Source organism: Anser cygnoides, chromosome 3, assembly GCF_040182565.1.
Source record: "Anser cygnoides isolate HZ-2024a breed goose chromosome 3, Taihu_goose_T2T_genome, whole genome shotgun sequence".
NCBI classification, from domain to species: Eukaryota; Metazoa; Chordata; class Aves; order Anseriformes; family Anatidae; genus Anser; species Anser cygnoides.
Genome location: NC_089875.1, coordinates 56102140 through 56115570, shown reverse-complemented (window position 1 = coordinate 56115570; position 13431 = coordinate 56102140). Strand labels below are relative to the sequence as shown.

The 13431-nt window shown below is 42.5% G+C and overlaps 1 long non-coding RNA gene across 1 annotated transcript; it reads right to left on the bottom strand.

Moving 5' to 3' along the window:
* Nucleotides 1-6115: 6115 nt before the first annotated feature.
* LOC136790441 (uncharacterized) lies at nt 6116-12498 on the bottom strand. Its single transcript, XR_010830357.1, has 3 exons — nt 10281-12498; nt 8676-8870; nt 6116-7626 (listed from the first exon to the last, which is right to left on the bottom strand). It is a non-coding gene; the product is annotated as an uncharacterized lncRNA (long non-coding RNA).
* Between the last annotated feature and the right edge of the window lie 933 nt (nt 12499-13431).

The window sequence follows — 13431 nt, the reverse complement described above, 5'->3', positions numbered from 1 at the left end:
TTTATTCAGCCCATCTGACTGCAAGCAGTCAGAAACTGCTTACTTGGTATCTCTAACTTGCAACTCTGAAGTGAAGAAAACCTGTGGAAAATTCATGACTGTCCACATCTTGCTATACAAATATGCAAGCAATATTTAACACCAAAAAATTCAGTCTGAGTTTTAGTAACTTGTCAAGAGAGTTTATATGTTAGGGGACTGCTTTACTCATCTTCAATGAAAAGAGCTATTTAACATTTTAGTCCACCCAGATACAGTTTTGGAAGGCATTGCATCTAGACATTCTCTCTTGCATCTGACTTGGATGTTTTACATAACTTTCTGTATCTGTTAGGTTTTCTAGTCATACCTGTTAAAGGAGTTGGCCACTATGTGATTAAATTTGCAATGCTTATTAGTTTACATTTTTGTGGTCAATAGAACTTTACCAGTGAACACCAGAGCACGATCTTGTCTTATGTGTGGACATTTAGAGTGGAGTACACATGTAATCACCATGTATACTTTTAGCACAGGAGATCCTGAGCTTTTCCAGTGCAGAGGCAAGATAGGGAGATTCAGACATAAGGAGCTTGGCTGATCGTGGCTGGTGGGAATAGCCCCTGGGTGGCCCCTGAGCAGAACAGCTTTGAAGTGTGTAACTACAGAAGCAATTCCAGGTTCTCACAAAACTGGTAAATAGGTAAAGTTGTCAGAAGGGTTTGAAATCCAAGATCACTGTCACACTGCCTTTTGCTCTTAAAGGCAAACACAACTACCTCTTAAAATATCTGTAAATGCAAATTCAAATTTAACTTTTTAAAAGGCAACAAAAACTTCTTGTTGTATGACCTTCATAGATAAAGGAGAAATCCTCTATCATAATTTTTAAGATAAATAATAAACTACATGCCATGAGCATGGCTTTTTTACTTCTAACATTACGTGTTTTCAGGTCCTCTAAGATGCTTTTAGAATGTGTATAAATTAACTCCAAATATAATAACTGCAAATATTTCCTAGCTGATGCTTTGATCATGTTACTTAAAATTCCATTTTATTTATCAGCAATGAAATGAACAACACTTGTGCACCTTTACTGCCCTTTGTACATTCTCATTTCTTTCTGAATGGAGCATAACAACAAACGTGGATATTGATAATCAGAAGCTATTGCAAGCAAGATGTATATCTCATTTCTGGAATCACATTACACCATTATAAGTTAATTTCACATTTTCCCTCGAAAGAATAACCAGCATTAGTCTGGTCCACACAATTGATTCAGTGTCACTCTGTAACAAAGTCACAGACATCCTTCTGCAGACTGTATCTGTTTTTGTTCATTCAGATAGTTAATCCATAGCAGGTCAAGGCTGTGTCCTACCAAGAACGTATGAAATGTCCTATGTGGGGGGTGAAGCTATTCCTTTGTGAGTGCAGAGGTCCACATTTGGAAGGAAGCAGTACAATACAACAGGAGGAAAGGAGGCTGGGTCCTGGCTGAGAAATCTGTGAGATGCCCCAGCTCTTATAACACCAAGGAACGAGGGCCTAGGAATGGCTGAACAAAGGTGGCCAGTTTCATAATCTTTGAGATGGGAATAACATTATTCTGTCTTTTTCATCATAAAGTGTGGCAGTACCCATCTTGCTATTTGGGGACACAGAGTTTACTACCCACGGCTGCAGAGAAGCATCACCACATCAGGTAAAGCAGCTCAGAAGCTGATGGCAAAAGTCCTGCTTGGAGTAAGCCAACACGGTGCCATTGGTACAACATTAATTTGCACCGACTGTCAGGCTTTCCTGTGCATAGGACTGTACATGTACCATTTGGAAACCCAAACCTTTCCGTTGGATTTCCTGTCTCTTCTCATTACAAATGTTCCAACTTAGCTACAACAACATTCATATTACTTTAGTGAGGCGTTTTGTTTACACTGTGCCCAGTTTTCAGCACTTGGCCCCAGATGTGTTTGTTCCCATTTCACGAAGCCAGCGACTGAGGAATGCACAAGCCAGGACTGTAACTTCCCGTCTCTTTGGCATGTGTTTAAAAGTCACACTACGCAGATTTAATGCTGGTGGATGGTAAAGAGATTAAATTCTCAAGTGCCAGCTCATCACATCAGGTTAACACAACTCCCACTGTGTTGCTGAATTTACATGAGTCCTTTATTACGGGTGTGGGGAGAGACGGTTGAGGAGAGTTTGAGAAAAAAAAAAAGGTTTATTTACCAAGACAGCAAATAAGGAAATACACATTTTAAACTGTGAACTGTCTACTTTGAAAAGTTTGGCATTGTGCCTTGTGTGCTGTCTGCCCTGTCTGAAAATTACATAACTATGAGTGTAAACTATGTATGTGTGGATGTGTTTTTATGTATTTGTGGTTTTATTACAGGCAGCTCAGAAAGATGCCTGGAAGAACTGAACGCCAGTGGAATCTGCCTGGGTGGAAATAATGTTCATGCACTATCTTGCTAAGGAGTTAGTAACCCACAAAAGTGCCAGGAGCTCATTAATGTGGTATTCTCAGACTTTGCTTTGTCAAGATGGGGAGAAGGACACGTACTTCTGTAAATGTGCTCCCTTCCCAAATTAATGGCTCATGGGACATGACCAGCCTTGCAACATTTCGGCTCACCATTTCTTGGGAAGCACTAGTGGCTTTCAACTGTTTTTCATACTGGAAGCTTAAAGGGATAAAAAAAGCCAACAACAATATCTTCTACCCCCTGCCTTATCCTGCTAACAGCTCACTGTTGGGATGGGGAGAGGTGGTTGAAATGGCAGAGCTCTTCTGGTCTCCACTGGGAACATTGCTTAGCCAGAGGACAAGATGTAGGGCTTTGACTGAGGAAAGCTGCCAGTCAAGTCTGGGTTCATCTCTTGCATGTACCAAAGACAAATGTACCAACGGATGCTCCTACTTATGCTATAGCACTTACAGTATTTGTAAACAATTAAATATAATGTATGTATATCCTGATCCTTCATTAATCAGGAAAAACCAACGTTAGAGGAAGCATCAGGGGCCCAGTTCTGTTTTCCAACATATACGCACCATAACCCCCATTAATTTGAGATGGAGTCATATGGGTGTATCCTGAGGGAGTGATTACATCCTGCCTCAGCTACAAGTGACCGAAAAAGGGAAAATAATCGGCCCAATACTGGTCATTTGGACAATGTGTATTTGATGTGTCGGAGTCATTCCAACCTTCCAGTTACCAGATGTCCGTAAAAATTCATAGCAGGCTATTAAATTTAGCAGATCCCGTCTTAATTAGATTAGCTTCTGCTCAGCATGACAGCAGAGTATTTCACTGATGGAGGATTTATAAAGATTTCTGGTGGGAATTCTTTATGGAAGATGTAGTCTTTTATCCAGTGGGATTTACAAATGGAGAGGGGGGAGGGAGGAGAGGAAGCCCTGATAAGGACACACAAACATTGTCATGGCATGTTAAAACATAAATGGGAGCTTTTATTTTATGGATGTTCTCTTTTTATTTCTCTTTCAGAATATGGATAGGTGGTGTGAGTGTTTTTTGTGTCCTTGCATTATCAGGCCCAGCTAACATAATGGCATACGGGTGGTGGAAAACTACAAGCAAATTCTTGTTGTCAAATTCCCTCCTAAAACTAGCACCAGAGGAGTACTCAATGTTCAGTTGCCTGTCAGGTCATGAGTTATTTTTTCACCTACAGGAAACAGAATTGTACAGTTTGTCTTGGGCTGATTTTATGTGTTGCAGCCCGACGTCTATCCATTCATTGCCCTTATTTCTTTAAGGTCACCGCACACACACAAACAAACAAACAAACAAAAAAACCACTAAACCCGTTTTCTTATTATTTGTGCCCCAATGCCAAGGACTCTCTGTTTTTTCCTGCACAGATTTTTATGGAGGATATATACTGTTAATGGTGACATTGGTGTCAGTAACAGAACGTGAACAGCAGCAATGTCTGTGCTCTATTCCCAGTGTGTAGATAACTTCATAAAGAAAAAAAAAAGGTGGGTGGAGGGGAGGGGAGATCTGGATAATTTTTCTTGTCATTTGATTCACCATTGAAAAGGTCACTCCCTGTAAGAAGAGACAGTCTTCCCTCTGAGATGTCTGGGGGAGGAGCAGAAATGGCAGAGCCAAGATGGGGGGTACTCCTTGCCACTGTGTGGCTTTTGTGAGGTGGCAAAGCAGCCCTTCTGAGCACAAGGGCACGCAACGCCCAGAGAATGCATGCTGGCGGCTGATAAAAACAGAAAGGGACCATCCTTTGCTCACGCCGCGGGCTGATAGCATTCACATCATACACCGTTTGTTACTAGGCAACTGATTAAATATACGTGCCGGTCCTTCAAGCAGTGCTTGCAATTAATTAACCAAACCATTTTCATTTTGACTGTCTTCCGCCCTCCCCGCTCCACCACCAGCCACCTTCCCAAATGCTGACATCTGACATGAGTGCAAGTGATTTGAAGCTCCTCCTGACCTGTAGTGTAATAAAATAAAGAACGGATCCTTTGTATAGTAGATGTGGTCTACATCCAGGCAGTGGACACCTCTGTGCATCCCTGGTGGGTCTAGCTAGCAGCTGGCATACAACAGACATTTTGCTTTGCTCTGCCAGGGCCAATGTAAACCAAACTGCAAAAAACTGCAGGATAAAGTCCAGAAGTTCTCCTGGCAAATCTATTTGAAGTGCAGTTGTATCGAAAGATGGAGGATGGGTGTCTTTTCTTGCTTTTAAAATCGGGATTCTTTACTCCTGAAGCAGTCATTCTCAAATCTAAAACTACTATGGAGCACGTTTGTGTGAATACATATATAGATACATATGTCCTGTGAGAAATATAAATATTTATATACCTACTAAGATATATGCGCACAGTGTTAATGGCCAGGGACACTAAGTGCACACTTCTCTGTGCTAGCTATTACACCGAGTCCCAACAACAGACAGTCCCTGCCCTGCTCAGCTCACAGTCTAAATAGCAGTGGCAGGCAAAGTGGAAGAAGGGGTCTGGACAGCAAAGGTTGTTCAAAGTCATGCAGGGGGTCAGCAGCAGGGCTGGGAATAGAAAATGGCTTTTGTCTTGAGATCAGATTCTAGAATAAAAAAAGCAGTGAGTCATCTCACCCCAAATCCTCCCTCTAATTTTGTAATACAGTTGTCATATTAAAGTTGTATGAAATAGACTGGAATTACACATGGAAAATGGGTAACTACAAGGATCCTGGAAGATCTGACTGTTCCTATTACACTTGATCAAATGCAACTGTCAGCTGCTTTGGCAGAGATCACCTTTGATGATTAAAAGGAGAGGACTACATTACAAGAGGGTTTGAGCACGAAACCACTCGCTGCAATCCACAATTAAATAGGAGAGGCTATTGTTCTCTTTCTGACCGGGAAGAGAGTTACAAATTTATTGGAGTTCACAGGCTTGCTGCAGAGCTTGTCTTTAACAAAATTGTACCCCCATTTTATATCAGAGCTTCCTACCCTGCTCAAAACTTCGAGTGCATTAAAGAAGCAATTTAGGGTTTATTTGAAGGGGGAAAAATAGAATGTCGAGTTGTGTTTCTTTTTTTCCTCCTTCCCGCTGGCTTTCTGCAGGGGAGGGAGGGATTTGAATCAGCAGATTCTCAATGGTATTGCGGCCTATTGGAGCTGGGTATAAAATCACTAGAAATGTAGAAGAAGCAAATAATGAAGCACAGATTGACAGACAATTCAAAAAAAATTTTTAAAGCACCGGCCAGCAGCTGATTTGGTGTGAACTGTCTGTGGAGCCATGCCGCTTTGCACTGCCTGACTGCCGTGCCTTTGATTCAGAACCGGAATGGCTTCTCTGAAAAAAGCACTCTTTGGGTTTGCAAATCTCTTCTATAAGCTAAGGCCATTTTTCACTGCTAATGGGACTAGGTTATCTTGGCCTGCTCTGGTCTGATCTTACCTTGCCATTTTTTGGACTGTACTCTGATATGAATAAAGAAGGGTTCACAAACCCACAAACCCCTCTTACAAACCTCGAGTGAGCTGGGCAAAGCTGCACCGTGGCAAAAGCAGCCCCCCAGGTGCCCTACTGCCTGCCACAAGTGCTGATGGTCTGCGGTGGTGACAACCACCCTGAGGATGGAGGAGCAGGCACAGGTTGCTCTTTATGAGGTGTCAGACAAAGTCCCCCTTCTCAGAAGGTGGCTGGCTGCTGTCAGTAGTCCCATTAGAGCCATGCACTACTCTTTAACTTTCACTGTTGCTTTGCTGACCTTTGAATGAGAAAAACATTAGTAAAGAGCAATTTTATGCCCTCATAAAGAGTTATGTGTTACCAGGCAGTAATGGAAGCACAAACCAACCTGGCCAAAAGATCTCAGCCTCCCGTCACTGCTTTCTTTAATGGTGCTGCTTTGTCGCTAATCTACCTGGTGCTTGTCAATGGCTGGAAATCCCACCCAGCAGATGTGAAGGTTGTTCACAATGCTGGTGCAGACACTGCTCCTCCGCCCTGTTAATCCACGGGGCGGAGGGAAAAAATCGGAGAACACCTGAGTATCTTGCAGGTTTCTGCATGCTGTTCCTTTCCTCTTATCCCTGTAGTGATTTATATTAAATTGACTTGTAATTATACCCATGTTTCTTCTTTTTTGCTATTCTAGTTATTCTTGGTTGTTCCATGCCCGTATATGGCCTGTCGCTAGCCTGGCTTTTTCTTCCACCACAATGAGACAATAAATCTGGTGAGGCTGGACAGGAAACCCAGCTTGCCAAGGAGAGGCAGGATGAATATCTCCTTGAGACAGTCGGAGGTTTCATTGCGTATTGTCCATATAGTCTATTTCAAGGAGTGCCCAGGGCAAGCCTGGAAAAACTTTTGTGTTTGCAACAGTATTTCTCTCTGGAAAAACAGAATTATTTATTTTTTTAAAACCCACCATGTATCTTTTGCACTTTTTATGTGAGTAGAATCCTGTACATACAAAAGATGTCTCGTTTCAAAATTTCAGCCAGGGCCTGTGTTTTAGAGGCAGAAGATAATCACACAGAAATGCCTTGCTTCGAAAGCCTATGTTTGCTGTCACTGCTCTCCTCAGCTGACCCAGTGTGGATATGTCCTTTTTCCTCAAGTGGGAGGCAACTTCTACATTCTTACTGATCCAGACAACTTCATTAAAAACACTGAGCAGGCGTTATTAGTACTTTCTTGGCCTTCTAAGCATGTCTAGGCTCATTCATGTTTATGCTTCACTGCAGACACTGGTGAACTTGCTGATCGCACATTCCACCCTGGTGCTTGTTCCCGTGAAAGCAGCAGAGATCTTGAGACATTGGGATATGGCATCAAAACATAGACCAACTCAGTAAAATAGCAGTAGATGGCATATCAAGGACACCGTGACCACTCTGCATGTTCCATATGAAAATACACATTCTGGAACTTTTTTCAAAGGATCATTTCTGTAGGTATTCCCAGTATTTGTAGTCCAGGAAGATCACTTCAGGCCTTGGAAAAATGTTATCTTGTGGTAAGAACCTTACAGTGTTCAGACACAATATGATCTTACTCTGCTTGTAGTGACAACGAATGGCATCCTGGCACACAGATGGAAAATCTCCATGCTTGAGAAAAAACTTGTTTCAAACAGAAAAGAGAGGTTATCTTAGATGCTGCTAGTGTAAGTGCACTCAGAAGCAGAATCCTTTGTGCCTTATTATAACTGGTTACATTAATCACTATGTCTTTCAAATTAACTGATGTACTGACACGTGGGCTAGTTTGTGAACATTAGGAGAACAAATGGATCCTTGGTCATAAGTACACGGGCAAACAACATCACCAGACATACACAGCCCTGTGAGTACAGCATCACTCAGCAGTGCTCTCTCACTTGCACACATACGCAGTCAGGCTCCTTAAGGGTTTGCCAATGCAATGTAGTGTTGAATTATACAGGCTAACTCTACAAGCAAGCTTTGCAAGAATTAGCTTGGGGACTGGAATTAGTCTAAAAGCAGTAGCAGGATACATTAGCTTGCATGGCTGAGTTAGCCTGTCTGGCTACTGCTATGATTAGATGGCTTCTGATACCCAGGCTAAGTCAGGAGAGATATCCTGGGTCTTTCAACATGATACGGCAGACCATGGCTCTCTCATCTCCCACTCCCCCCCAGCCCCCAGCACAGTGCACTTTGCAGGCATAGGCTATACATACTTGCATTCAAGATCTGAGTTCTTAATGGAATAAACTGGCCTAGCTTCACAGAGGCATAGCTGCATTGATTTACATTGACAGACTCCTGGCTGAGATGTTTCGGTCTGTCATTAGTACTTACCATGCTCTACCCATCTGGGGGGCTGGTCATACTCTTATTCCTTTTAATGATAACTCTGCTGCAGTCATCTTTTTTTTTGCTTGTTGCTGTTAAGGCCAGCAGGCACTATTATGGTCTTCTAGCCTGGTCTTGCAATGATTTTAGCTTTAAGGGATAATTTTGAATAAGAGTGCAGAAGAAGCAGCAGCTTCTTTACCCTGGCAGCCGTCAAGGCTCAGTCCCTCACTCTGCTTCCCCCATGTTTCAACCTGCAGAGTGCTATGCTAATTTTGCTCACAGCTTCAAGTCATCTGAATTTCCGGCTGGCTTCAACTTAAGCTGTTTTTATTTCAAATAAGGTAAATTACCAGCTTCAGTCCAGGGCTCAGTTTCCAAGCTTCCGTTCTGCCGGTTTTCAAGCTTCACTTCCAGCAGCTCTGCATAATCCCAGAGGAACGCATGTCCTCCACTCCTCCTGTGCCAGGGACACGCCGCTCTGCCTGGCTGCTCTTGGGGCCTGGAATCCTCCTCTTCCTCCTCCCTGCTCTCTTTGGGCTTTTTGTCTGAAATAAACACGAGTTATTTTTTTACCTTTATTGAAAGTGCTTCTGCTAAGAGCTGCTTGCTAGTTCCTGGTCCCCCCCTCCCCTTCTTTCCAGACTTTACAGAACCTTTCACTGCAGGAGAGGAAATTGTACCCGTGATCGTCATCTCCGTGAGTCATACCCCAAAGGGGCTCAGAGCTCCTCAGTAGGCCAGTGGTGTCCAGCCTGCCTTTCCTGAGACTTAGGTGGCTTGTGGAAAATTCAGTAGTAACAAAGCTACGATGGTGTGGAGGCTTCTGAGTAATCCTAAGACTGTGGGAGAAAGCAAAACCAACAGCATCTGTGGACGCCAGCTTCAGTGGTTTGCCATGGGACCCAACTGCATACCCTGCCAGACTTCTCTAGCAATGGGGAGAGGATCAGGAAGATGTCAACAGCTCTCAGAGCTCCAGCCACTATAGCGCACTGCAGTATGCTGTCTGTGTGTGTCTCTGCAACCAGTCACCGCTGTCTGAGAGGTCATCCATCTCTGGCATTGTGCCAAAAAAAGAAAAAAGGAAAAAAACTGAGACAGTCTCTGTCTGAAGGGCTCACATTCGAATTCATAATCCAGACAACAGGTGAAGGAAAGGAGAAGAAAATAAAGTATAGATACGTGGGATGACATGCTTGTGGACACATAGCAAATCAAAGCTGGGACATTAGTGTCCTGTGCTACATTAAGTGCCACAGCCCTGTGGAGCAAGTTACTGTATGCTCCAGCTTCAAAAACTTCAGCAAGCCAAACACAAACCAAGAAATACCTACCTTCAAGAAAACTGCATGAGGCACCATATTATAGCATAAAGGAATAGCATTTCTTTGCTTGTCTTGTAGAAAGCTGACATTTTCCATGCTGTGCATTGGCATTTCCTGTGATATTGCCACAGGCACAGCACTCGGATTGCTCAGGAGCACATTAAATACAGCTTCATAGATATGACTTTGGACAAGAATCTCTTCTTTGCATGTGGAATGGATAGGCAAAGCATCATCGGATACAGAGGTCATGAGAATCAGCAAAACATTATTGAGGTGCTCTGCCAGAACATCCAGTTGATGTAGGTAATTTAACGCTCATTTCTCTATTATTTCCTCAGAAGTTAGCATTTTTGTGTTGTTTTACTCCCAGTTTATGTGGATCACATTTGACTTGTTTCTTCTTTTATATGTTTCATTTCGGAATGTAGGACAACTGCTACTGTGATGGGTTGATACCCTCCAGTATGCAAGCACCCACACAGCCACTCTCTCACCCCTACCCCACAGTGGGATGAGGCACAGAATAGGAAGAATGAAGGTGACAGAACACATTTAACAGCTAGATAAAATAAAACGAATTAAAACAACAACAACAACAACAACAAAACAACTTAAGTAATCACTCACCATCTCTCACAAGCAGACCAGTGCCCACCCAGTCTCTGATGGCACTGGCAACCTTGGAAGTCCCAAACCTCCTTCTTCCTCCTCTACCCCAGTTTTCATTGCTGAGCATGACATTATATAGCAGGCAATATCCCTTCGGACAATTCAGGACAGCTGTCCTGTCTGTCCCTCCTCCCAGTCTCTTGTTCACCTCCAAACTATTCCTTGCAAGGACTGGGAACAGAGTGGGAAAAAGGAAAAGATTTGATGCTGTGCAAGCACTGTTCAGCAATAGCCAAAACACTGGTGTGTTATCAAAACATCTTAAGCCACAAACCCAAAACACAGCACCATAGAGGCTTATATGGAGAAAGTTAACTCCATCCCAGCCAGAGCAGTACAGGTACCTCATTTAAGGTACCTTTCTTCAGAGAAGGTTGTAAGTGTCTCTGAATCAGCAGACTGATAGACTGGATAACATGGTGAACATGGAAGGAGGATGGTCCGTTGGATGTGTGTACATTTCTTTGTTTTCACTACAGTGGCTTCTTGATACCTAGCTTTTAGACAGCTGAAATGAACCGAGATGAAATTCATTCTTTAGTGATCAACCCTGAGTCTTTCTCCTGTTCTCCTGTATTGGTTATTATGTTATACCTACCAGTGTGGATGTTATCTGTCCCCTAACAAGTCTGACGTAGCTTATCATTTTATGTTTTAATACAGTGACCAAAAAAACATTTGAAATCTTCCTTTTTTATAGTTCTTCTCAGCACTGAGTCCTAGAGATTAGTAACATATATTTTGTCTTAGTAATGTATATATTTACTCAGTAAGCCTCGGTTTTGGATGTTTCCTGTCTGTGGATCCTACCTTCTTAGATGCAGAGCACAGCATCTCTGCCTACTGTTAAAAATGACTGAAAGACTGAGCAAAAGCTCTAACTTGTGATAACTGTCAGCCCCAAATAAATATTGATTTTAAGTGTCAATTTTTAGTAAAGATAGATGTCAAAGCCCAACAAACCCAATTACAGTGCAATAAAATATATTTCATAACTCTAACTTAAATGTGTGCCAATGCTTTTATAGCATAACGTGGAAAGACAGAGCATCTACCTGGCCTTCTTGGTACAATATATCTAGAGAGATATTTATTAAATTTATCTGATATATATTGTATCAATATAGCCAACTATATTGTATTTCTGCCATAGTTTACTTCACTCTTCACTTTTCTGGCTGCTTTTAATGAACTTTTAGTGTTGCTTTTCTCAGCTCAGCTCAGAAAATGCTGTTTCTATGTGTGTGTGAATGTGTGTTTCTGCCTTCGCTGTGGCCAGTAACCTTTGAACTAGTTGGCCATTTCTAACCTGTTTGGAAGCAAAAAGGTCTCAAATAGACTATCTTCCCCAAAATTTAATCAGACCAGGCAGCTGTTCATGGCCTGCTGACAGGAAATGCTGTGGTATGAGCTCATCTCTTTTAGATAACAGTGAACAGCAAGAGAGCTGTGCTGACTACCCTCATCTCAGAAGAAAACTCCTGCTGGAGGCTGTGCCTTTTGAGCCTCGCATGTACCCAAGCACGAGAGGCAGAGCCCGAGGACACCCAGCCTCACCAAGTCCCTCACCAGCCCATTTCCTCGCTTCTCCTTTGTGACAGGATGGGCTGCAACTGAATGTAATGACCAAGGCAAAAATAGATCGTGCTGTCTGCTAAAATGATACCACAGGATTATATTATTTTCTTTACTGTTTTTTAAACTCTTTTTCGTAAAGACTGATGCCTGCCTTCTTTCCCAACCACCACTGCATAGTCAGCAGCCAGTTTCCTTGAGCTGTCTATACTGATGTGTTTTGAGATGTTTAAAAGTAATTCAAAACCTACCCAACTGCATGCACAGTTTCTAGTGTTCTCCACATAACATTCTTCTCTTGCCTGGGTTTAATTTCATCCACTATCTCTCTTTTCTTCATTTTATCACCCTCTGCAGTTTCTCATACTTCTCCATCTGACCCACCTACCTAATTTTGTGTGACACAAACTTTGCCACCTTTGCTCTTCACCATGGTCTTCAAATCATTAATAAATATCCCACGCACACATCTTGTTTTTAATCTCCGCTGCACCCTACCCCTAACCCCTTTCCATGCTGAGATGGACCATTTGTTCCTACTCTTTGTTTCCGCTCTCTCAACCATGGGCTTTTTTCTCCCCCTGTCCATGCAGAACTTTACCTCTCACCTTGTGGTTACTAAGTTTCCTTTACAGCCTCTTCTCAGGAACTTTATCAAAAGCCTTTTGAAAGTCTAAATAAAATATAGCCATTGGTTGTCCTTTATCTTCTGTTTTGTTAACTCTTTCAAAGGCCTCTAACATGTCGGAGACACACAGTTTCTTCTAAGACAGAAATCATGCTGGTTTGTCCCTATCATATCACCCTCATCTATAGCACCTGCTTTATAGCAATCTTTAATGATTTCCCTGTACCAGGAGTGTGTTGCTTAAGAAGAGAAAGCAGAGGGAGATACTCGTCTGTGGAGACTTTCCCGAACAGCCTTCTAGCTGGTTGGTTTATGTAGCCTTTAAGCCCTGAGGTAAGGAAACAGGAAAACAGATTAATAGACATAGCAATCTCCCCCAAGATACTTTTAGATAAACACAGCCTTGGGCATTTAGAAAGTCGGATTTACTACACCTTAAAAGAGGTTTGTGAAAACCACGGCTGTTTTATTTTAAAGTATGCAGCCAAAGGCATGCACTTCTTTAATCTTTGCCACTCTTCCCCGATAGACAACCAAAAGCCCAAGTCCCAGGGTTTAGAAACAGTTGTGTATAAACTGGAAACAATCTCAGCAAGTCTTTATAACAATGAAGATCTCTTTGGGGGCACTGAAGTGGATTTGAACCGAAGCCAAAACACATTTCCAGTGCACAGGCTGTACAGAAACAGACACAAATGCACAATTGATATTGGTAGGGTAATACAATTGCCAATATTTTCCTGGAAAAATGAGAATGCAGACAGTGATGTTTGAAGGTAGGTGTGTTTTATGCTCAGAATAGCACTGAAGAGCAAATCCAGGCCTCCACATTTGGCTAACGCTCTAGGTCTGATATCCCAGCTGTGACCCCTGTTGCCTGCCAAGTGGCATTGCCAATGTCCTCAC